The sequence below is a fragment of the Prionailurus bengalensis genome, chromosome C2 (assembly GCF_016509475.1).
Source record: "Prionailurus bengalensis isolate Pbe53 chromosome C2, Fcat_Pben_1.1_paternal_pri, whole genome shotgun sequence".
NCBI lineage: Eukaryota > Metazoa > Chordata > Mammalia > Carnivora > Felidae > Prionailurus > Prionailurus bengalensis.
Genome location: NC_057350.1, coordinates 154858471 through 154882519, shown reverse-complemented (window position 1 = coordinate 154882519; position 24049 = coordinate 154858471).

The following is a 24049-nucleotide window of genomic DNA, read 5'->3' as shown; positions in this document are numbered from 1 at the left end:
CTCGAAGGTCGCCCACGCGTTTCCCGGGAAGGCCCCTCTGGCTGGCGACGGAGTGGAAAGCAGCAGCCGACAGCGTTATCCCCCTATCCCCGGCAAGCGAGTTCCAGTGGGTGTAGACGCGCGCGCGCACACACCCAGACACACGGACACACACGCGCGCGCGCGCGTGCACGCACACGCAGCGCTCGGGGCACCCCCGCTGGACCGGCCCGGGGTCGCGGCGCCCCCCGACCCGCTGGGGCCCGGGGCGCGCGGCACTTACTTACCCGGGGCGGGCGGCGCGGGCCGGGCCGGGGGCGGCGGCGGGCGCGGGGTGGGCGCGGCGGCGGGCATGGCGGGGCGGCGGGCTCGGGCGCCCGGGGGGCGGCGGTGGGAGCGCGGGGCCGCGGCTCGACGGCCGAGCGGGCGCGGGGAGGCGGGGCGCGCGCGCCCTCTCTCTCTCTCTCTCTCTTTCTCTCTCTCTCTCCTCTCCCCTCCCGCCCCCCGCCCCGAGCCGCGCCGCGCCCGGCGACGGCCACCGGCAACGTCTCCGGGGGCGCCGGGCTTAGCAACCGCGCGGCGCCGCAGCCTCGCTCCCCGCGCCGGCCCGGCGTGCGCGCCGCGCCGGGCCCTGGAGGCGGGGCGGGGCGGGCGGGCGACCGGCGCCCACACCCCTGCTCCGCCCGCGAGGGCCGGGCGGCGGCCCTCGGGGGGCCCCTGGGCGGCCCCGCCCCCCGCGCCCGGTCCAGCCCCCTCCGCGCGCCCTCCGCGCTCGCTCCTTCCCCGCAGGGCGGGATCCTGCTTCGAGCCGGAGGCTCGCCCCCGTCCTCTGTAGGCGGCAAACCGAAGACGTCCCCAGGACCCCCAAAAGCCCTCGCGCCTCCCGGCAGATCGGCGTCCAGACTTCCCGCAGCGCTCCCGCCGTCCCACCCCACCCCCACTCCCCCTCCCCTAGCACCCTGACCCCACGTCCTGCAGCCGCCTGCAGCCTGGGCCCCCCGCCCCCCCAGATTCGGACACCTGCTCACACTCTGACCACACCCCTGGCTTCTAAGGCATGGCCTGCCGAACAGCCCTCAGCCTCACGTCTCCCCGGCACCATCCGAAGGCTGCTCCATGCCCCTTGCCTTGTTATGCCCCTTCCAAGCACCGAACGCCCAGTCCCCATCTTTGCACGTATCCCAGGTCTGCCTCACTGTCCCAGGTGACGCGTATCCTCAAGCACTGGCTCGGCCCCTCCTGCGAGACATGATGAATACAGGGGACCACCGTGCACGCACCTGTCCACATGGCCCCTGACAAGATGACAGAAGTGGTCTTGATTTTGCCCTGATCCATCGGGTCACAGAGTGGCCTTGTCCAATGCTGGTGTTCTGTGAAATGGTTCAGGTTCCACAGAACCCCGAGGCTGAGCGGATCGTCCCAGGCCAGGTCCCAGATGTCAGCATCTGTCTTTCTCTCTCACACATACCTAGTCTAAAAGAAGACTGTTCTGCTGCTCAGGGATGACCTCGGCACCAAATCTCTTTCCAGGCTCCCACAGGCCCGCCTTCAACATGCTGCCCCTTCTCCTCAGACTCAGGCTGTTGCCTGGGGGTCACAGAATGGCTGCCGCAGCCTTAGGAAGCCACTGAGTGAAAAAGCAGGTTCTGCTTCTGGCTGGTTTGATGACCGGACAACGCAAAGCAATCATCGAGGACCGTGTTCAGTAATCCAGGTCACCAACAACGACCAAAATGACAAAGGACCTGCCTTCAAGTCACTTACGTTCTAGTGGGGGGAGCCAGATAATGAAATCATCAAGTATCATTATGAGTGATATGGAGAAAGAGGGAGTAAGGAAGTAAGGAAAGGGGATGTTGTTATTTTAAGCTGGGCAGTCGGGAAAGGCCTCACTGACAAGGTGGTATTTAAGCCTATTTGCAAGAGCCTATTTGGAAATTTCTCTAGGTGGTAAGTGCCCTTCAGCTACTTAAATACTTTCTTTTTAGCAGCCTTGAGCAGTCACTCCTCCTGGCCCTATCATTTATATTTTAAGAATAAGTAAAATTTAAACTGAGTTTGAGAAAAAAAAAGCTTTCACCGGTGGAAGAGAGATCACATGACTTGTATTTTCTTCCTTGCAAAAGCAACAGTCCAGCAGTGTTTAAGTACTGGCTAGATAATCATCTACATGTGCATTAGATACACACATTAAACAAATACAATGAGCACCTTCACCGAAGTTATCAGATTACCCTGCAACAGTAAGAGATAAATATGATGCGTCTTTGTCAAACACTTTGCAAGACATTATCAGTTTCCTCCTCAATACTTCTTCCCTCTCTCTGACCTAGAAACACACCTCAAAGTTTAGCTGAGCACATTGCAGCCTGGAATAAAGAATATATATCCTGGGCTCCCTTGCACGCAGGAATGGCCATATGGAAAGTTTCTGGCCAATGAAATAGAATAGGATGTGTTGTGTGGGAGTTTCAAATGGGCTCCTTTAAAGACTCCGATGTGGTTAACAGGTACAGTCCTTCGTCCCTCTCAACCTGTGTCTTTTGTCCAGTGTTTCACACATGTCTGTGGTTGGTTGGATTATTATTTCAACTCTTCACCCCGCCCCTTGATAGAATTAAACAACCCTAACAGAATTAGACAAGTACATGGAATGTACTTCCCAAACCCAGATTTTAGACTTGAGCATTTTCCTGACTTTGGCCAATGACGTGCTATCAGACGTAACGTGAATAGAAGCATGGAATGTACTCCTGTGGTTTGCTTTGCCCTCGCATGCTCCTGCCAAGGGCCCAGGTGGCAGCTGGTCCAAGCAAAATGTCCGGAAACATGCAGCAGACCTAAAGTTGGACCTGCTGCTATATTCAGCCAACCTGCAGACCAAAGCAGAGCCACCCCATCAGACATTCAGACCTAGGAGCGAACAAACAAATGCCCATTGCTGTAAGCTATGGACTTCGGGGCTGCTTTGTTCCTCAGCATTATTGCAGCAAAAGCTAGCTAACATGATGGTTGACGATGGCTGGAGCTTTGGCAGCCATCTGGGGTCATGTGCTCACCTTGAAAATGGAGGCCATGCCTTCAGAATTGCAGAGCGGAAAAATAGAAGCCTGAGTCTCTTACAACATCATGGAGCTACCATACCACCCCTCAACTCTCGACGTTGGCCTTTCCTTTTAAGAGAGAGTAGATCCTCGCACGTTTCAGTTACCATTCTCAGAGTCTGTTGTTTTGGTTGCTAAGGGATGATTTGTATCCATTGGCTCCAAAAGAAAATCACTTTACTTTCGTATTAAGAGAAACACTGATCACATACATCTGCCATCTTTTACGTCAAATGGTCAAATGGAACACAGAAAAGAATCGTGCTGACGGGCGATCTACTTCAGGAGCAACTCATTTAGCATAGCTGAAGAGAAGGGAGTAACAGTCCCCATGGTCTGGACGAGGCCTCAGAGCTATTTTGATTTGCAAATGATCAAAAGTCAGTCAAGCGGCTCAAGGCGGCAGGCAGCGCAGGATCCGAGGAAATCTCACAAACATCCAAAAGCAGTTTGGCTACCAGCTCGGGACCTGACTCCCGAATGTCCCCTGCAGTTGCTGCCCCTGAGAATCCAGTTTGTCCAGGAAGGAATATCCTCAGCCCAGCTTATTTATTCTGACCAGGCTCCTTAAACCACTGGCCCACCGTTGGATTGGCTGCTTTGGGGTAAGTGTCCCTCCCTGGGTGGCAACAGCCACGGATCCTCGGGGAAGCAGCTGGAAAGGAAGGAGAGGCTGAAGGTGTGGAATGGGGGCCTCTCAGAGGCTGTGCCTAGAATATTCTAAGCCTGGAGGGGAAATCGCTAACGGCAGGGAAGGTGACTGACAGATCCAGGACACCGGGTCGGCTTTGCTAAGGAGGTAGCTGGGAACATTTCCGGGAGGTCAAGCCCAGGTGGGGTATCACTGCCAGACAAGCTTGCAGAAGAGACCTACATAAGGGGGTGATGAAGCCTCCAGGAGCAATTGTTCCGCTTCCCAGCGTTGCCCGGGCTGACGCCAGATTGAGATGGAGGAACAGGAGAAAAATGGAGAATCTTAACACAGACCACTATTCCAGCACATTTGCAGCCTGCGTTCTCCCCATCATATGGATAGGACGTTTCCAGGCACCTCCCCCCGCCCCCACCTCCTCAGACCGGCCGCAGTGGGCCTTGTTTCCTCTCTTTCTGCCTTGCTGATTTGACTACCCCGCTAACGACCTTGTCTGCCGGGCTCCGTGAGCGCCACACAGTCCTCGCTGTGTTTCATCGCACTGCAGCGTGCGACCGGCCTTGAAACTCTCTCCTCTCCTGGCTTCTATGGTGACAGTTGCTTTTCATTCCACCCCACCTTCCAAAAGCAAACATCTTTACTGCTTCGTGGGTCTCTCGTCCTCCACTCAGGCCTTAAATTGCTATGGCGTGGGGCTTTGCTCTTGGCTTTGGGAGACTCACCCACCCCAGGCTTGATCTGATCCAAGCCTTAGTTCTAACTTCAGGCCAGTTTCGCCTTGCCTCCCCCAAGATCAGCTCAGTGGCCTCCTGGACAGCCCCTCAGGGGCCTCTCATTGGCACCCCTCACAACATGTCCAAAACAAAGCTCTTCCTCCGTCCCCCCAGATCTGTTCTTCCTGCTGGATTCTTGGTCTCATTTAATTCAGGGTTCCAAGCCATAAGCCCAGGAATGACTCTCAACTCCACATGCATTCACTAAACCCTGTCCTCTCACCACCACCTCCCCGCCATTGCCTTGGTCACACTCTCATTATATCCCACCCCAGACCACCCCGAGTACCTCCTCCCTTGCCCTGCCACGCCGTTTCCATCCTTATTCCCAAATCACCAGCCTTACTGGAGCCAAGGAAACCTTTCTCCATGTGGCTCTAGACGTTACGTAATTTCGCCACTAAAAATCTGCCAGTGACTCTGAGTGCCCAGAGAACTAAGTTCCCAACCCTTTAGAATGATCTTCAAGGCTCTTCAACCTCTGGTCCTATCTACCTATTAACTCTCATCTCCTGCCATTCCCCCAGGGGCACTCTGGGCTCCAGCTAGTGCACATTCCTTGCCTTGTCTTGGCTGCCATGTTTTTCCATACACCGCCCCATCTGTCCCTGAGCAGTCCTTACTCCAGCGTCACCTCCCCACAGTAAGCAAGCTGCCAAGCCATGACTCAAGCCCTAACTCGTCGGCCCCCTCTACCAGCAGAAGAATAAGAAAGTAGGGTATTAGAAATGACTGCAGCATGGCCACTGTGATCTCGCACCCGTGCTGACAACTGACCCAGGCACTGGCACCTTCCGTTCAGCCAGTGATTCTTATCTGGAATCAGAAATTTGGCCATTCCAGATGCCTCCATCTGGTTTGGCCTGAGTCAACACTAGTGATAGGTTTCAAAAGGGAATGAAGTCAAACCTGCTGCCCAAGACAAAATACAGGATTGCCTGTGGATGTCCTTCGTGCCTGTAATCTCGCTTCACCCTTTAGTCCGCTTTGTGTCACGCTTTGTGTCAGCTCTGTGTAGACGTGATTGGAGGAAGAGATCCAAACTGTTAACACATTTTCCGGATACAAGCTCCTGCTTTTAAATGAGTGTCTTTCCAACGTCTGCTAAAATCTCCCTTTAGGCCCTCCGGATGCCCAAGAATATGGCACTCGGTGCTGCATTTTCGCAGTAAAAACAAACCCATTTGTGCGGCGCCTGGGTGGCTCTGTCAGTTGAGTGTCCGACTCGTGACTTTGGCTCAGGTCATGAACCCAGGGTTGTGGACTGTAATCGAATTAGATTACAGTAGCTAGAAAACTGGACTGGGCCTCAGTCTGAGAAAGCTAGACTGTAGCACAACACTATGTGTAATCTGTATTGAATCACCACACTTGCCTTCAAAAAAAAGAAGAAGCAGTAAGTAAATGACATCCAGTCCTAAGATTCCAGAATAAGACATGTAGGCACGCAAAGTTAAAAATGTACATAGGCCCATGCACATTTGCAAAATGTATCCATATGCATGGTTCATGACTATGTATGGGACACTGACCCTGACAGAGCTATGATGAAATCGCTAAATTGATGGCCCAGATCCTATCTAAAATTTTAAGACAAATGTATCAATGACTCCATTGGCCTTAAATAAATCCTTTCGGTTTATCTAGATGTCAAATGAAGGATAGGAGACCTCAGGTAAGGGTGCTATCCTCAAAGATAAACAGAGAGAAAGTGGACGGAACGTTCCTGATTCTTACATTTAGTCGAAGGCTTGTTGCTCTAAGGCAGGGATCCTCATAACACTACATGGAACTCACCGCCAAATCTGGCCCTTTGCCAGTGGGTGTAAATAAAGTTTTATTGGAATGCAGCCACATCTGTTCTTCTGTGGATTGTCTACGCTGCTTTTGAATAGTTGTGACAGAGACTATGTATTCTGCAAAACCAAACATATCTATTGCATCTTTTTCTTTACAGAAAAAGTTTGTGGACCCTTGTATCGTCAACACGTTTCTGTGGTCTGCCTTTGGATGAAATGGGGAAAAAAAAAAAAGCAAGCCCCCAAAGAGTACTTATTTGTTGCAAGCTTAATAACGTTGAAAACTTTTATGGAAAAGGAGTGAAAGCTCCTCATTCTCAGGTTCAAGGCAGTCACTCTGCTTTAATCCGACCCTTTCAGTGTCCAACCGCTCAGTAGATTTACCCCCTCTCTGAACATTCTCAAAATCCCTACCAAGGAGAGAAGCCCAATGCTAGAGGGGAGACGAGCATTTCTGATCTATCAGGAGCTTCCATGAAGGGACACCTCTTGTTAACCCCCTAACGCTGTGAGATAGTAGGGTCATCTTACCGTTTGTCTCCATTTTCCCGTATTTTTAGACACTTAGGAAAGCTGAGAACTGGAAAGGTTAAGAAACTCATCCCAAATCACACAGCAGCCTTGTCGGTGGCAGAGGTCAAATTGGAACCCGGGTCTGTCTGACATCAGTGCCCATGTTCCCTCCACCGTGTCTTGCTGCCTGATAGATTTATCCACGTATTCCTCCAGCAAATAATCAGCAGGCCCTTCAGGAGTATCTACTGTGTTCGGTGACTATGTCATGCCAGGCATGGTGAGGACACAAAGATCCTCAGAAACAATGAGGAGGGACCACTAACCACAGTAAGATACATTTCAAGTAAGATTGCTGAGACCCCTCCCACCTCAGAAGCCCCCTCAATCCACAGTCTAATAAAACAAATTAAGAGTAACTACATCCTTACGATAGTTCCATGATTTTATTTTTCTAAACGATACAGTGTTGAGTGTTCAGATCGTATCCATTATGTAGGGACTGTCGGCATCATGTCAGAGAATGGCTCATGAAATCTGAAACAATCTCTCCAACGATTCAGTTTTTCTTTATCTAGATTACCTTTGAATTTATATTAACCACCACACCAGACATAATTCTGGCGTCCTGTTGGCGTGGAACCCACCAGACTGTGATGAGTCAGACACAGTCACTATGCTGGGTTTTCTAACTTGGGTGTCATTATTTTTTCAGTATGGTCTTAGGCAATCTTTCTTGTCTAAAACTTAAGAAACTGGAATTTTATTCTACACTCTTGGTAGAGCATCTTAAATTTCCAGTGACAGCTCTGGTTACTTGAGATAATTATACTATTTCTTTCGACGGACCCTTCATAGCTGTATGAAGCCTTTTGTAGAAGCCTAAAAGTGGTTAAAGAAAATAGTATCGTAAACGTTGCCACGCTAAATAATGTTTTAAATGTAAATAGTGGGGCACCTGGGGGGCTCAGTCGCTTAGGTGTCTGACTCTTGGTTTCAGCTCAGGTCACGATCTCATGGTTTCGTGAGTTTGAGCCCCGCGTCCGGCTCTGTGCTGACAGCATGGAACCTGCTTGGGATTCTTTCTTTCTCCCTCTCTCTCTGCCCGTCTCCCACTCATGCTCTCTCTCTCTCTCTCTCTCTCTCTCTCTCTCTCAAAATAAATAAATAAACTGTGTTTTAAAAAAATGTAAATAGTGAAACTCCAGTAGAAGCATCCAGTGTGAATCTGTGCTGTGACAAGTGAAGGATGCTAGGGAATGATGTGTGGTTTCACACACACAGGGGGCGTTTCTGCAAGTCGGAGGTTCAACGGTGAAGATGTAAAAGCTTCCCTTCACTGGAGCATCAATCTACTAAACCCCAATGCTCAGAAGCAATCTGTCTTGAACCCCTGTTGAACAGATGACTGGAACTTGTCGACACTTTTCATCATTTTCAGACGAAGCACAGTGAGAGCCACAATTACAGGCTACCCGGTTTCTCCGCACCCTCCCCAGAATGTTATGTGTCCCAGTGTGAAACTGACAAATTGTGAATTAATGGCTGAAAAAAAGACTAAAGGCTGTGGATGTGTCACTCCCTGCCGTCCTCCTCACAGCAAAAACAGGAATGAATGTCTTAAAAAACCAGCCACAAGGATCAAGAGAGAGTTATGCCTGAGGAGAAAGCAGAGAGGGGTCGTAGCCAAAGTCCCTTAGCTAATGACAATACAGGGAGTCCCATAAAATCAGCAGGATACAAGAGAAAAGGGCAGTCTGCACTGTATGTGTGTGTGCACAACAGAAGTTCTTTTGGCCTAGATTTAGACAAAGCACTGAAGGGTGGAATCAGGCTCTTGATAAAAATATGAGAGGAAAGTTCTCAATGACCCTCACGCTCCAGGAGAAGAGATTTTTTTTTTTTGGCACCTGTGCTGTGAATTGGAAAACAAGTGTTGGACTCAAGACTGATGGAGCCCCAGCCACATGGGAAGCCAAAAAGAATATTCAGGGCCAATCCATACACAGCTTGATCAACAGAGGATTGTCAGCGGTCAACAGCCCGCCCACTGGTCCTGGTATCATGTCGAAGGAGCCAGTGAGCGTCATGAACATGATCAAATTAGAGCGACCTACCGTTTGCTTTCTCAGCATGCTGTGACAAGGAACCGGCAACAAGAACAATTCTGTTTTTCCCACACTCAAGGGTGACTCAAGAAATGTGCTCCCATTAAATTACAGAGATGAAGATCGTAAAAATGGCTTTTTCATGCCATTGATAATATAAAAAAGATCTCTTCTCTGATTCCGAGTGGCAAGGGTCCGTGACATTCAGCATCTTAGAGAGGCTGAACTTACAACCTCAAAGCTAATGAATATATAGCAATTGGAAATATCGAAGATAAGTTAGCAGAATTTCAGAGAGAGGTTGAGCTGTGGCACAAATGGGTCCATCACAGAATGGGATTTTTACCCAAAGCTTTATTTTTCTTCATTCATCAGAGAAAAGTCATTGTCATATTATTGAACATGTTGAAAGGTCACATTCAAACACTGCACCAGTCCATGAAGAAAAATCTTTCCTGGGCCAAGAAGTCAAGCAAGAGCAGAACTGGCGTGCCGGTGGGAATCTCTCCCAAGTTCAGACACCGACCCTCCAGGGCTCAAAGTGCAATGTCACTCGCAACCTAACAGACTCTGAGTATAATCTTCAGCAAGAAATTTTCTGGGTGATAGTCCAATTCCAATATCCAAACCAACTAACAGAGCTATCAAACATCTGCTGGTATCCTGAATGCCTACGATGGTGTTTTAGTAGAAATAAAGGAGTTAGGAAAGAAAACAGAGATAGAGAGAGTAAGCCCGACCTCCCGTTCATGCCGGGAGATAAAGATGCTCTTGTGAGAAAACAAAAAACACTCTTCTCCTACATGATCTGAACCTCTTCCTGTATGTCCTGACTTTTTAATGTCATGCTTTGTAATATTTGAAAATTGTGATGATTTTTTTGAACCTTAAGTTGGTAAGTTGCGTGATCCCAATCCCTAAGAGCGGTCTAAATTAAAAGACAGAATAAATTCCCAAAAAAGCATGTTAAAAACAAAAATACCACCCGTGGCACAGCTATGTTTGCAATATAGAAGCCGGGCAGTTTACTGCTGGGTCTGGATATCCATTGTCTTTTGCACGTAGTCCTTGAAGTTGTCTTTACAGTTGCATAGAACCTTCCCGGTTTGAAATTTCAAGAATGTTCCAAGTGTTCCATGAATCTTTAGGCCATCCCACTTGCACTGAGAGTGGGTGGAAAACATGAGACCCGGGGAAATGAAACAGCCTTTTCTGTGTCACCGAAAAGACTAAGGATGAAAAAAAAAAAATGCCCTAACTTTGTTTTGGTTCGCTTTGAAGAATATCATTTCTTGCAACATTTAGCACCAAGAAAATTGGACAAAACCCCCTCAAATTAAGTTTCAGAGACGGTAGAAAAATGTAGATTTTTTTAAAGCTATTTCCAAGAAAGCATTTAAAAAGCACAATTATCTAACAAAGCAAAACTAATAATTATGTAATTCTGCAGCACTTGGCAGCATGGTAACTTTCGTTCAAAGGAATGGGTGGGATTCGTTTTATTCCTTTGTGTCCACAGAGCTTCGTGCCTCAGATCTCCAGAGATCTCTAGGGCAGATCTCGAAGGTTATCACCAAGGAAATGTCTTCCAGGAGCAGCCACTGTATTTCAGTCTTTAGGAAAACAGAAGTTGAAAAATGCAAATGGAAATTAATGGTAATGAAAATAGTCAAGATACGGTTTAAAGAATGTTTTCTCTGCAAAACAAAAGCAAATGACATACAATCAGTGACAGAGACTTGGTTCCCAGAAGGATGGCTCCTCCTACACCTTGAACTTTAAGAAGGTCTCACCTTGGTTCTTAGGCAGGACCTCAGTTACAGAGCATCTATTTCATACTAAGTTCTGTCTTGCTAGTTTTACATGAATTGTCCTATTTACTCCTTACAACAACCTATTTGTGGAAATTGTCATTCCTGTTTCAAAACTGAATCCAATAAAGTGACTCTCCAAGATCACATGGCTAATAAGCAACAAAAACGGGATTTGAACCCAGATCTGCCGGACACCAAAGTCTACGTTTGCTTACCACACCACACTGTTGCCGGCTGGGAAATGAGTGTATTGGTTAGTTTTCACTGTGTAACAAATAACCCCAAAACTTAGCGACTTCAAATCACAATCACTTATTTTGCTCATGATTTTATGAGTTAATGGTTTAGGCTGGGTTCAGATGGGCAGTTCCTCTTATGCTGGCTGGGCTCACTCCTGCACCTGCAGTCAGCTGATGGGTTGGCTAGAGGCTATCTGGTCCAGGGTGGCCTTGACTGGCATTGCTTATCTCCGCTCCATGAGGTCTTTAGTTATACAACAGGTTAGCTCAGGCTTGTACACGTAGTAGCTGCTCAGTGTCCCAAGAGACACGTGGAAGTGTGTAAGACTTTTTGAGACCTAGACACCTCACGTCATTTCCAGCACATTCTATTGCCCACAGCAAGTCACAATGCCAGCTCACATTCAAGAGAGGACACATAGACTTCACTTCAAGACAGGAGTTGCCAAGCCACATCGTGTACCACCTCTGCGATTTCGTTTCCAGAAATCCACGGCCTTTCTCTCACCATGAGAAAGCATCGCAGAAACCTAAATTAAGGAACGTTCCTCAACATACCTGACCAGTGCCCTTCAAAAGTGTCAAGGTCATGAAAGATAAGGAAAGACTGAGGAACTGTTAACAGATCAGCTGAGCAAACCCAAGGAAACATGACAGCTAAAAGCAACATGGGTTTGTGAATTGGATCCTGAAACAGAAGAAGGGCATTGGTGGAAAAACTGGTGAGATCTAAGTAAATGTATAATTTTATTAAGAAGTAAAGTGTACTGTTTGTACAGCAAGTTATAAAATTACCTGCTTATTCCTGACCTTAAAAAGAATGCTTTCCCTATTACATCATTAATAGTTTTAACTGATGGCATTTATTAAGTCAAGGAAATTCCTGTCCATTCCTAGTTTACTAAGAGCTTTTCATAATAAAGGTATGTTGAATTTTAGTAAATTTTTTCTGTATCTACGAGAACAATCCTATGGTTTCTATTCTTTGATATGTGAATAACTGACCATATGTTAATTTATTTAATTTCCTAGAATTAAGACAATCTTTTTTAAAGACAATTTTGTATTCTTCGAGTAACTCAACTAAATAACAGTGTATTAACTTTTTTTCAGACATTGCTGAATTTGGTTTGGTAATATTTTCTTTAGGATATGTGCATTGCTATTTATGAGTGAGATTCATCTATACATTACCTTACTTCATTCTTTCCTTATAAGAGTTTGACAGAGAGGTTGTACTAGCCTGCTTCTTAAAAATGAACAGAAGTATTCCATTTTCTTATATTGTCTACAGCACTAAATATAAAATTAGAGTTAATGTTATTGCTATGTTTTATAAAATGTTAATGTGAAGTCAGCCAGGTCTAGTATTTTCTTTGTAGGAAATACAAAGAAATGCTTGATTCAATTTATCATAGGACTATAGGACTCTCTAGATTCTCTGCTGCTTTAAGAATAGGTTTTCATAAGTTATGTTTGCCTGAGAATTCACCCATGAATCTAATTTTTTAAATGTGTTGGCATAAGTTAATTCATAAAACACTCTCAATTTTCCATTCTAAGCACTTTCCAAATTCCATCATGATCTTTTTTATGAACAGAAGTTGTTTAAAAATGGGAGTCTTTATTTTTAATCTCCAAATGTATAATTTTTCTAGTTATATTTTTATTATCAATTTCTAACTTAACTGTGTATAGGCATAGGGCCATTCTTTTAAAAATTGTTGAGGATAGCTTTATGGACTCACCTGCAGGCAACTTTTTTACATATTCAACATATCCTTAAAAAGAACGGGCATCCATCAATTCTGAATGCGATGTTCTATATGTGTCTTCTAGATGATTCTTATTAACTGTGTTTTTAAATTTTATATATCTCTAGTGATTTTTTTTTACTATTTAATCTATTAATTATTGACAGTTGTATTTACTTTTTTTTTTTTTTTCAACGTTTATTTATTTTTTGGGACAGAGAGAGACAGAGCATGAACGGGGGAGGGGCAGAGAGAGAGGGAGACACAGAATCGGAAACAGGCTCCAGGCTCCGAGCCATCAGCCCAGAGCCTGACGCGGGGCTCGAACTCCCGGACCACGAGATCGTGACCTGGCTGAAGTCGGACGCTTAACTGACTGCGCCACCCAGGCGCCCCAACAGTTGTATTTTCTAATGTCACACCATGAGAGTAGATATCACAGCAATTTTCAAACATTCTCTTTTAAAGCAGAATCCTTTTTTCAACTGAAATCTTACATAGAATTAAACTCTTTACCAGAATGTTCTTGGTAAAGATTCATTTTATATAGTCAGATTTATAACACACTCATGGTAAAATTAAGTGATGAACACAAGGAGACATTTTTGAGAACACAAAATTTTGAGATAAGAGCTTCTGGAAGATAAGGTATTATGTAAGGCCCAGCATCCAAACGGCAAGGTGTCCCAAGATACAAAAGGGAAGGTGACCCAGATGTCTGTGGAGTGTGAAAAGTTTGTGGGAAAATGTTCAGCTTCAATCGCTCTCAAAGCAACATAATGCACTGGGAAAAAAACAATATAATGACAGAACTTCTTTTTGCCCAGAGTACTCAACGCTGACCGACGCGCGGCGAGATGAACACTCGAAAGTGTTGCTTTTATACTGGTACAATCTCCAAAAAATAATTGGCTCTGGGGGCACCTGCGTGGCTCGCTCGGTTAAGTGTCCGACGTCAGCTCAGGTCATGATCTCACGGTCCATGAGTTCGAGCCCCGGATCAGGCTCCATGCTGACCTTATGGAGCCTGCTTAGGATTCTCTCTTCCCCTCTCCCTCTCTGCCCCTATCCCACGTGCTCTCTCTCCCAAAATAAATAAATAAACTTTTTAAAATAATAGTAATAATTAGTTTTGAGAGTCTGCAAAAAAAAAAAAAATATTTACATCCTTTCTCTCAGAAATTTCTTTTCTAAGGCTCTGTCCTGGAGAAATAATCTTAGGTACAGAAAGGTGAAAGAAGCTAATGGTTACCCCATGCCTACTCTGTTGAGACATTTTGCTAAGGGTTCAAGACCCCAAGAAACCACACGTTAGATATAAAATAGATACTATTGAGTCCATCTTATACAACGTCTAAGTAACTTAACTCACATCACACAGTTAGCCATTCTAGTCCAGCTTTATCCCATTCTGAAGACTCCAACTCTGTGTCTTTGAAATTTCTTGATGATCAAGAGCTGGTAGTCAGAAGAGCGGCCGTCCCTCATACTTCTTGGTATCGCCTTACCTTCCTTCCCTCTTACCTGGAGTCACAATGGCTCTGAGAAGCTGAGTGGGAATTTGAGGTTTCAAGAGACACAACTGAAGCCCTCAGCTGGAGGACACCGATTACCTCCCACACACATGTCATCAGATGAAATTTTGCTTTATTTCCATTTGGGAAACTGTCAGCGGAAAACATCTGCATGGAAAGGAAATTCCGGGAGAAACCCGAGAGGGCAACTGTGGGAGCTCCTCGTAAAGTTCTCAGTTCTCAGTGAAAAGTCCGTCTTCAAGTGCATAGAGACAGATGTCAATGTGTCTTGGGAATTGCCCACAAGAAATCCACTCAGTGGGAAAAAAATGTGTTCTGGAGACATAAAAATAATGCTGCTGTTAATAGTCATCAGCTATTCCCGTGAGACCTAAATCACGGACCATCCAACGTGACTCAGGAATATTCCAGGGAATAGTGAATAAGATTTCCAAAGCCCTTTCTTTCTGCTCAGTCAACATGAGGCTGATGAGGCCCGTCAGGCTCGAGTGCTCTGGGTAGTCGGGGCAGGGGAAGAAGGCACTCCCCCCAAGAAAGGGACCCAAGGGAATGGGGCTGCCAGGCCACATCTCCATTCCGACGTGGACTTTGTAGGCAAGAGCACTCTGAGTGACGGCCGATGTCTGCCATGCTGGTCTTGGGGTGGGAGCCAAAGATCGCTCAGGTGCGCCCTTGCCTTGTTGAAAGTCAGAGATAAGGTCTGTTCTCCTGGTTAAGATCAGGCTTTATACCTTGGAAAGAAACAGTAATTTTTGGGTTTTCGAAAAGAATACAAAATACAAAAGACAGCGATGGCCACTCGTGACCATAGCCTATTTGAGCTTTGGCCAGGAATCAGGGTGCTGCCTGGACTCCCTAGTTCGCCACCCTTCTCCTTACTGCTTCTCACACCCTCAGCTCTGCCGGCTTGGGAGGAGGGCTTTCTCAGCACGGGTTCACTTAAGAACTTGGGCGAACCTTTGGATTCCCATAGGATTTGCAACCTTCCCAAAATCTGCGTGACGACAAGCCACGGAAAGAACAGGTCATAAGGAAATCTCCCGGAACACTTCACCCACCAGCCAGACCCACAGTCCCCAAAGGTTTCTGCGTTTCTGAGAATTCCCTCACGACCAACATAATAGTCATCCAGGTCCTTGCATTGTTTCGTCTGTGAGTCATCCGAAACTTTAAAATTCAGAGGCGCCAGAGAAGAGCAGAGAAGCATCAAATAAAAAATGAATAATAAAAAGGTCATATTCAATTGCTGTATTGTTTCTTTTTTCCAATTAAAACTTTCTTCTTTGGTCTTTGGAAAGTAACCAAAAAAAAAAAAAAACAATCTTAAAGAAAATATATGTAATGAAAGCAACATAAATATAGAAGGAAGGGGATGGCGGGTTCACGAGAAATTTTCCAGCCACAGTTTTTATGCCTCTCTCTCTCAGCCCCTGCATCTAATACACCACAAGTCCTGCCAACTTGCCTCCAAAGAGACGCTCAGATGATACCGCCATCGTCTTCCAAGCTGTCATCACAACCTGCCCCAATCACTTCCACGACCTCCTAATTCCTATCCCTGCTTAAATTCTCGTTCGTCACCCACCTATCCCACACCAGAAGCTGAAGATTTCTTAGAACACAAATATGATCAGGTCATGTTCCTGCGTGAAAGTCTCCAGCGGCCAATAAACATTCGAAAAGATGTTCTCTTGTTTACTCATTAGGAAAATGGGCGTTAAAAACACACTGAGGTGTGCCGGGTGGCTCAGGGGGCTGAGTGTCCAACTCCTGATTGCAGCTCAGGTCATGATCTCACTGTTGTAAGACCGGCCCCCGGTTGAGCTCTGCACTGAACATGGAGCCTGCTTGGGATTCTCTCCCTCCCTCTCTCTGCCCCTCCCCTGCCTGTGCGTGCACGCGTGCACACTCGCTCGCTCGCTCTAAATAAACAACTCAATAAACATTCAAAAAAAAAAGAAAACAACCACAATGAGATACCACTACAAAACAACCAGAAGGGCTGAAAACAAACAAAGATGTAAAATGCCAAGTGTAGGTGAGCGTGGAGAGAGAGAGCTGGACTTCTCGTGCTTGCTGAGGAGAACGTAAAATGCCACCGCTTTGGAAAACAATTTGATAGCGTCTACCGAAACTGAACATATAGCCATGCTGTGACTCTGCAATTACACCATTAAGTGTATATATCCAACACTAACATGCATTTCTCTATTATGTTCACGCATGTTCCGCACAGCACGGTTCACAACAGCCACCAACTAGAAACTTCCCCAGTGCTCATCCACATTAGAATAAACCAAGGAGTGGCTCAGTCGGTTGAACGTCTGACTCTTGATTTCGGCTCAGGTCATAATCTCACCATTCGTGAGTTCAAGCCCGCTTTGGGCTCTGCGCTGACAGCACAGAGCCTGCGTGGGATTGTCCCTCTCCTTCTTTCTTTGCCCCTCCCCTGCTTGTGCTCTCTCTCTCTCTCAAAATAAATAAATAAACATAAAAAAAAGAATAGATAAACCAAGTGTGGTATATTCATGCCATGACAATGACCAATCTACATCTATGAAAATGACAGATGAATCTCATAGAGATATTATTTTGAGGGAAAGAAGCCAGAACCCAGAGTACATAATTGTAGCTATTACTACATATTGCAATTACCTATTGTAATTCCATTTATATAATGGACAAAAACAGGCACACGAATACAGTGTATGTCGTCGAAAGTCCAGATCGTGCTTACTCTGGGAAGGCAGAGTACGGACTGGAGGCAGGCGCAGGAGGAATCTCTCTTGGTTTCTGGTAACGTTCTATTTTCTGATCTGGGTGCTGATTATATGGATATGTCATTTGTGAAAACTTCAGCAAGCTGTGTGCTTATGTGCACTTTTCCGTACGTGTTTATGGTTAAATAAAAATTATTTAGATGACTCCATCCCTTGCCATTGAGAAGAAATTCCAAATCCTCAGCCTGGCCACAGGACCGTAAATCATCTAGCAGCTGCCCACACCTCCAGCCTTCTTGTGAACTACTCACCCCTGGCTTACTAACTCTAGCCACTCTGACCCGGAATCAGTTCCTTGATGGTACCTCGTGACTTCCCGCCTCAGTGGCTTTGCACCTGCCGCTCCCTTGGCCTGAAATAGTGGTTGGCAACCTGTAGCTGGTCCACGGGCCAATCCGGCCTCCTCCTTGTTTTTGTAAAGAAAGCTTTATTGGAAGGCAGCTAACGTGCCCATTCATTTATATGTTGTCTACAGTTGTCTGGTAGGACAAGGGCCACGGAGATTGTAAGACGTACAAAATTGAAAACATTTACCACCCGCCCCTTTATAGAAAAACTTGCCAATCCCTGGCTCCAAACACTCTCGCTTGCCTGTTCTACCTTCATCTGTCTAACTCCTGGGCACCTTTCAGAGTTCAACACATGTTCTTTGCTCAAGGAAGCCCAGATCCATATTTTACATGTTCCTGGACCTTTCTTCTACGGCTCTCCCCTCCTTCGGGTCCTCAAATGGCTTCTCTTGCTCTCAGAGTAAAATGTCAGTTGCTCACAGCCTATACCCTCACGTGATTTGGCCCATGTGTACCCCTCTCTGGCCTTTTCTCCTACACTTGCTCATTTTGATCTGGTCTGAACTTTGGCCTCATTTCAAGACTCGGTCAAGTTCTTCTATACCTCAGGGTCCTTGCCCAGCCTGTACCCTCTGCCCCAAATGCTCTTGTTCAGCCTTCCATCTAGACGACATTTGCTCCTTCCTCACATGTCAGCGTAGAGATCTGTCATAAGACAGGCTACCCCCTCGCTGGCTTTAGCACAGCCAAATGCCGGCAACGGCTCCTCACTGGGGTTGGGGCCGTGAGGTCCCACCCCCTTCCAATTTTGAGCCCCCTTCTTGACCTTGCCCACACCCACCCTTGAGTCCTGCCTCCACTTTCCCCTCAGCAGAGGCTTGCCCATTCCTCAGACACCACAGTCCCTCACAGAGAACCCACCTCTTGACTTCTCAGAATGGGCCTCCCCTGGGCACCACCCCCCGCTGATGACCTTCAGAGAAGTACCTCCCATGGTATCTTGCCCTCTGTCCTACCCCAGAACCAGTTATGCCCCTCACTAGGAAGGGGACAGAGTTCCCTCAAGGAGCGGCTCTGGGCCTTCTTTGTGCTTCAGACGTAGAAATGAACCACCCAGCGTCTCCACTGAGAGAGAACGTGTTGCCTACATCATCATTTCCTTTGGGGTCAGCTGCAGAAAACCCCCTCAGCCGAGAAGGGCTGGAGAAGGCCCCCTTCCTGGGGTAGCCCACATCGGTGACTGACTGAGGTAAGGGATTTCGGTCCGGGCAATTCAGGCCACCTCAGGCACCTGGCAGGGCAATCCAGGACACCCTGCCAGGGTGGCCGAGACCTTGTTGGGCCAGCATTGCAGTTTGACCTCTCCCTCTGCCCAATCTTGCTTGACCCCCTTCCCTTGCCAGATTTTGACTCTTAGTACACGTCTTGAACTTCACACTCTGTCTCGGCATCTCCCTCTGGAGAACCCAACGTGCAACACTTATTTATGTGGTGTTATAGAGTGAGCGCAGAAGTTGGGGTCAGACAAACCTACGCCTGAATCCCACTGCTGGTTCTCAATGGCTGGATAGCCTTTGGAGAGTAATTTAATGTTCTAGCCTCTTCCTCAAATGGAGATGATAATACCTTCATTGCAAGTTGGCTTCTACGATGAATGGAAATTGTATTATATGACAGATTGTTAACAGGGAAGTTAGGAATGAGATCCCAAGCTTACCAATATCAGATATCAAACTGAATTGAAGGACAGGGCTTCCCGCAGGACTTTCAAAGCAGCTGTCCCAAAACGGACAGCCTGATCCTTGGAATTCCTCACACGTCAATTTGTAAACAACATGACTTCAGAGTACATCTTAAAAGAGAGTAGTTTTGAGACTCACTTCATTCCTGGAGGTAAAGACAAGTGGCACTTTTCACTTTGCCTTGAGACAAGAAAGAGGAGTTCAGAAAGCTGATTGCCCTACAGTTACGGAGATACGGTGGCCCTTCTCCCATCCCCATGAGGGAAATTAAGGGTCCAAGAGATGGGCTGGATGAAGCGGATGGGGGAGAGCTTTGACTGCAGTGGAATTATCCTGCACTCCCTAACGGTGTCCAGGTAAAGAACGCGAGAGTATTTCTCACAGACCGGGTCTGGGGCCTGCCCAAGGAAGAGCCAGTCTAAGAATTGCCTTAGGTATTGTCTAAGAGGGAAACCTAGAAAGAAAAATGGAATTTAGCTCTGGAGAGGCTGAAGATACTGCCTGAGGGTCTAACTGTGTGACCTACATCATCTTAGCTGACCTTGAGAAACCAAGCGTTACCAGCTGCAGTAAAGAAGACTTTACCTGGTTCAAGAGAATTGCGGGTTCACCCAGAGATGGGGCTTTATCCAGAAACCACTCTGCAAGAAAAGGAGGCAGCGTCTTATGCCGGCCACATTCAGAGCTGCAGAGACCTCTTACAAAAGCCCTGGTTCTTTCCTGACCTTTCTACCCCTATGCTACTCTAGAAGGGCCAGAAACCAATGTTAGCAGACGGGGGCAGCAACAGAGATATGAGCAGAAATGCTCACACACCAATGAGCGTGAAGTAAAAAAACAGAAACAAAAAACCCTGATAATAGCAAATGCTGGTAAGGATGAGGAAAAACTAGAACTTTCATACAGTGCCGGTGAGTGCAGAATGGTTTGGAAAAGAGTTCGACGATTTTTTATGAAGTTAAACATACACATCCTGCATGAGCTCACCTACCACGGTTAGGTATTTATTATCCAAGAGGAGTGAAAACCACAAAGGCTTGTACTCGACTGTTTACTACGCTTTTACTTTTCCTCGTCCCAACCCGGAAACCCCCCAAACACCCATCAACCGGCGGACAGAGAACTTAACTACAGCACATCCGTGTGATCGACCACCAGTACAATGGAACGAACTGCTCTGTGCGATGCCACATGGGTGATCCTCAAATGCATTTGCTAAACGAAAGAAGTCAGACACAAAAACTTCACGTGGGTGATTTCATTTCCGTGACAAATGGAAAGGCAAAACCATAGGAACAGAAATCGCATAAAGGATGGAAATGAAGGGCAGGATTGGCTACAAAGGGGCACAAGAGCTCTTTTCTCAATTACGTAGTAAACAACAGCACTATGGAAATCAGAGAGCAAAATGAAAAATTGAAAAGCGGCAGAGAACTTGAAGGAAACACCACATTTGAGAGTGTTAAGACAGAGCTACCCTTAGTGTGATTTATCTCCTCAAACAAATCTAAAGTATGACTCATTAAGAGATAAAAGACTGGTGGGCAACTCTGAAAAGTGAGGGAATTCTCATCCAAATCAGATAATGAACACACCAACTCATATAGGGGCTCAAAAATGTTCCCGTGCTCTGCTCTAAAAAATTTTCAGGGAGGAGGAAGCTTTCGTGCACAGAAATATAGACGAATCAACCGTTAGAATCAATAACAGAGTTCATCGTGGTTTTCAGAAACAGCTAGTATATAAAAACCAGTTATAAGGGAGACGGCATAGGGAGATGATTATTTGATGAGTAGAGTTTCGGTTTTACAACATGAGGAGAGTTCTGAGATGGAAGGGAGTGATGGTTGTACAACAGTAGGAAGGTATTTAATACCCCTGAACTGTGCGCTTAAAATGGTTAAGATGGTCAATTTTATGCTATGTGTATTTTACCACAATTTTTAAAATTGAAGAAACAATCAATAGCAATTCACTTTGGGGTAGTATCTACTAAAACTGAGCATATGCTCCACCCTTTGATGGAGCACCTCAGCTCCTGGCTGTATGCTTTACAGAAACATGTACAGATGTTCACCGAAAGATATGTTTAAAAATGTCTGTAAGCATTGTTGTTCACAACAGCCCCCGAAACAAGCCACCCAGACGCCCATCGGTAACAGAATGGACTAAATAGATGGTGATATAGTCACATACTGCACGTGACTGTATCAATGAAAGTGAATGATTCACGACCACAAGCAACAAGATGTATGAATCTCACAGACACAAAATTGAGCGAAAGAAGCCAGATACGCATTGTCTGATTCTTTTCACACAAGGCATAAAAATAGGCGAAACGAACAGAGGAAGTTAGAAGTCAAGGCAGTAGCAGTTATCACAGATGGCGTTGTGACTTGACGGAGGCACAGGCGGGTGCTGGTCACGTTCAGAGTCTCCATCTGGGCGCTGGTTATGCGGCTGTGCTCAGTTGGTGGAAATTCATTGAGTGGTCCCCTTATGTGCTTATTTCTCTGTGTGGTGTGTTTAAAAGAGATAATCCCATTTCATTACATAAGCAAAACCCAATTAGATAATCTTCTAGGAAATAAAATAATATTAAAGGGGATCAGAATATGCCACCCTAAAGTATGCCGCCTTGGCATAAGGATGAGTTTGGGGTGAAAGCAATTGAGGGGAAACAGACACAAAGGAAGCTCTCTACCCTCCCCCCCATCTGCCTAAGGGCAGGGTATAAATTTCTCTTTGTTAAGGTAACATAAATTTCTCTTTGTAAAGGTGTCTCCTCCCTTACCAGGAAGGGAGGATGAGTCTTAGATTCTTAATCACCAACTCTTATCAGTAGAGAAAGCAGGGACTTGAATCTACGTAAGACATCTTACTGAATAATCATTATTTTCCATTAGTTTCCCCCGTGTATTTACCTTTCCACACTTACCACTCCTAAAAGAGCAGAGTCAAAGAAAGAAAAGTAAAAGCAAATGCCACCACCCCACCCCTCCCGAGAGGCAGAGAGGGCTCCCACACAGACCCAGACGGTAGTTTCCAAATTAAAGCCTGGGAGGCTTACGGAAGAACTTGACTCAGTTCCTCCATCACCTGCATTGTTTTATCACCTGGACCACAAGGGGCCTTCTGCTTCTCCCTTGGAGAGAACTCAGTGCCCTGCTGTCCGAGAGTCATTCCCTCATGCAGCAGGTGCATGCAGCGGGTGCATGCAGCGGGTGCGTGCAGCGGGTGAGTGCAGCGGGTGAGCTCCACCGGCAGGGAAGTAACTGGCCGACTCAGCCTGAGCAGCCCAGGGGCAGAGTGGGCCTGCACGCCCAGATGCAAGAGACTGACACAGGGCCTGGGAAGGGCAGAGGACCAAGAAATGAGGAAATGTGGATGCACCGGTGTCATTAAATGACCGATAACTACAGTGGACCAGGAGACTTCGGTCTGAAAACGCGGCTCCTGGAAGGGGCAAAGGTTGAGGCCGAGAAAACTGCAAGATCTTTTCCCGGCGTCTCCTCCTGGCCTGGTTCAATGATTTTATTTCACTGCCCTCAGGCCGACATATCATTCCCTGGCCATGCTATCTGTCCTCAGCTGTGACATTCCACAGCACGGGGTCCGCCTCTCCCTCACCACCTCGGGACTAGGAGGAGACACTGGACACACTTTGTGCCGGCAGGAGATCGGGGCAGATATTCCCAGCGTTCAGGTCTGGGGTCCGGTGGTTTAGGAGAGGACCTCGAGGGGCGGGGGGAGCTAATCAGGACCGAGCAGAGTTTGTGACATTTGTAAGGGTAAATACAATTTTCTTTTTAAAAAGGCTTAATTTGGGGGGCCTGGGTGGCGCAGTCGGTTAAGCGTCCGACTTCAGCCAGGTCACGATCTCGCGGTCCGTGAGTTCGAGCCCCGCGTCGGGTTCTGGGCTGATGGCTCGGAGCCTGGAGCCTGTTTCCGATTCTGCGTCTCCCTCTCTCTCTGCCCCTCCCCCGTTCATGCTCTGTCTCTCTCTGTCCCAAAAATAAATAAAAAATGTTGAAAAAAAATTAAATAAATAAATAAATAAAAAGGCTTAATTCTTAAGCCTTGTTGAAAATAAGGAGACTTCTCTTTCCCCTTGTTTTTCCTTCAGATTGTCTCCCTCTGTCCTTTTCAAATGTACATATACCTTCATAATGGCTACATAAGCTTCTTGCCAGCCTCCCAGCTCAGGCGTGTTTCCTCCAGGGCGTGAGAACCATCTTTTGGGAGGGCAAACATCAAGAGAGAAAGCACCCCTACTTCCAATTCCTGGGGTGCCTAAATTCCTAAGTTCCATGGGCATCTGGCTCCGATTCGCAAAACAGTCTCCGGCTGTAATGATTGGAGAAGTTTGGTTCATGAGTTCGAGCCCTACGTCAGGCTCTCCGCTTGGATCCTGCGTCCTCCTCTCGCTCTGCCCCTCCCTCCCCGATTTCTCTCTTTCAAAAACAAATAAACACTTAAAAAAAGAGGTTTGAGAAGTTTGTTTCTCCTGCAATAAAACCAGCCCGGGGAGTCTCCCCAGTGACCATGCTACTTAGGACAATCACGTGTAACCTAAGATGCTGTGGGGAGCCTGGGTTAAGCCTCAGTAGGTTAAGGCTCCGGACCCTTGGCTTCAGCTCAGGTCATGGTCTCCCGGCTGGTGAGTGGGAGCCCCTCATGGGGCCCTGCACTGCCAGTGTGAAGCCTGCTCCAGATTTTCTGTCTCTCTCCCTCTCTCTCTGCCCCTCCCCCACTCTCTTGTTCTCTCTCTCAAAATAAATAAACTTTATTTTTTTAAATTTTTATTTGTTTTTGAGAGAGAAACAGAGACAGATCGTGAGCAGGAAAGGGGCAGAGAGAGAGGGAGACGCAGATCTTAAGCGGGCTCCAGGCTCTGAGCTGCCAGCACAGAGCCCGACGCGGGGCTTGAACTCATGGACCGTGAGATCATGACCTGAGCTGAC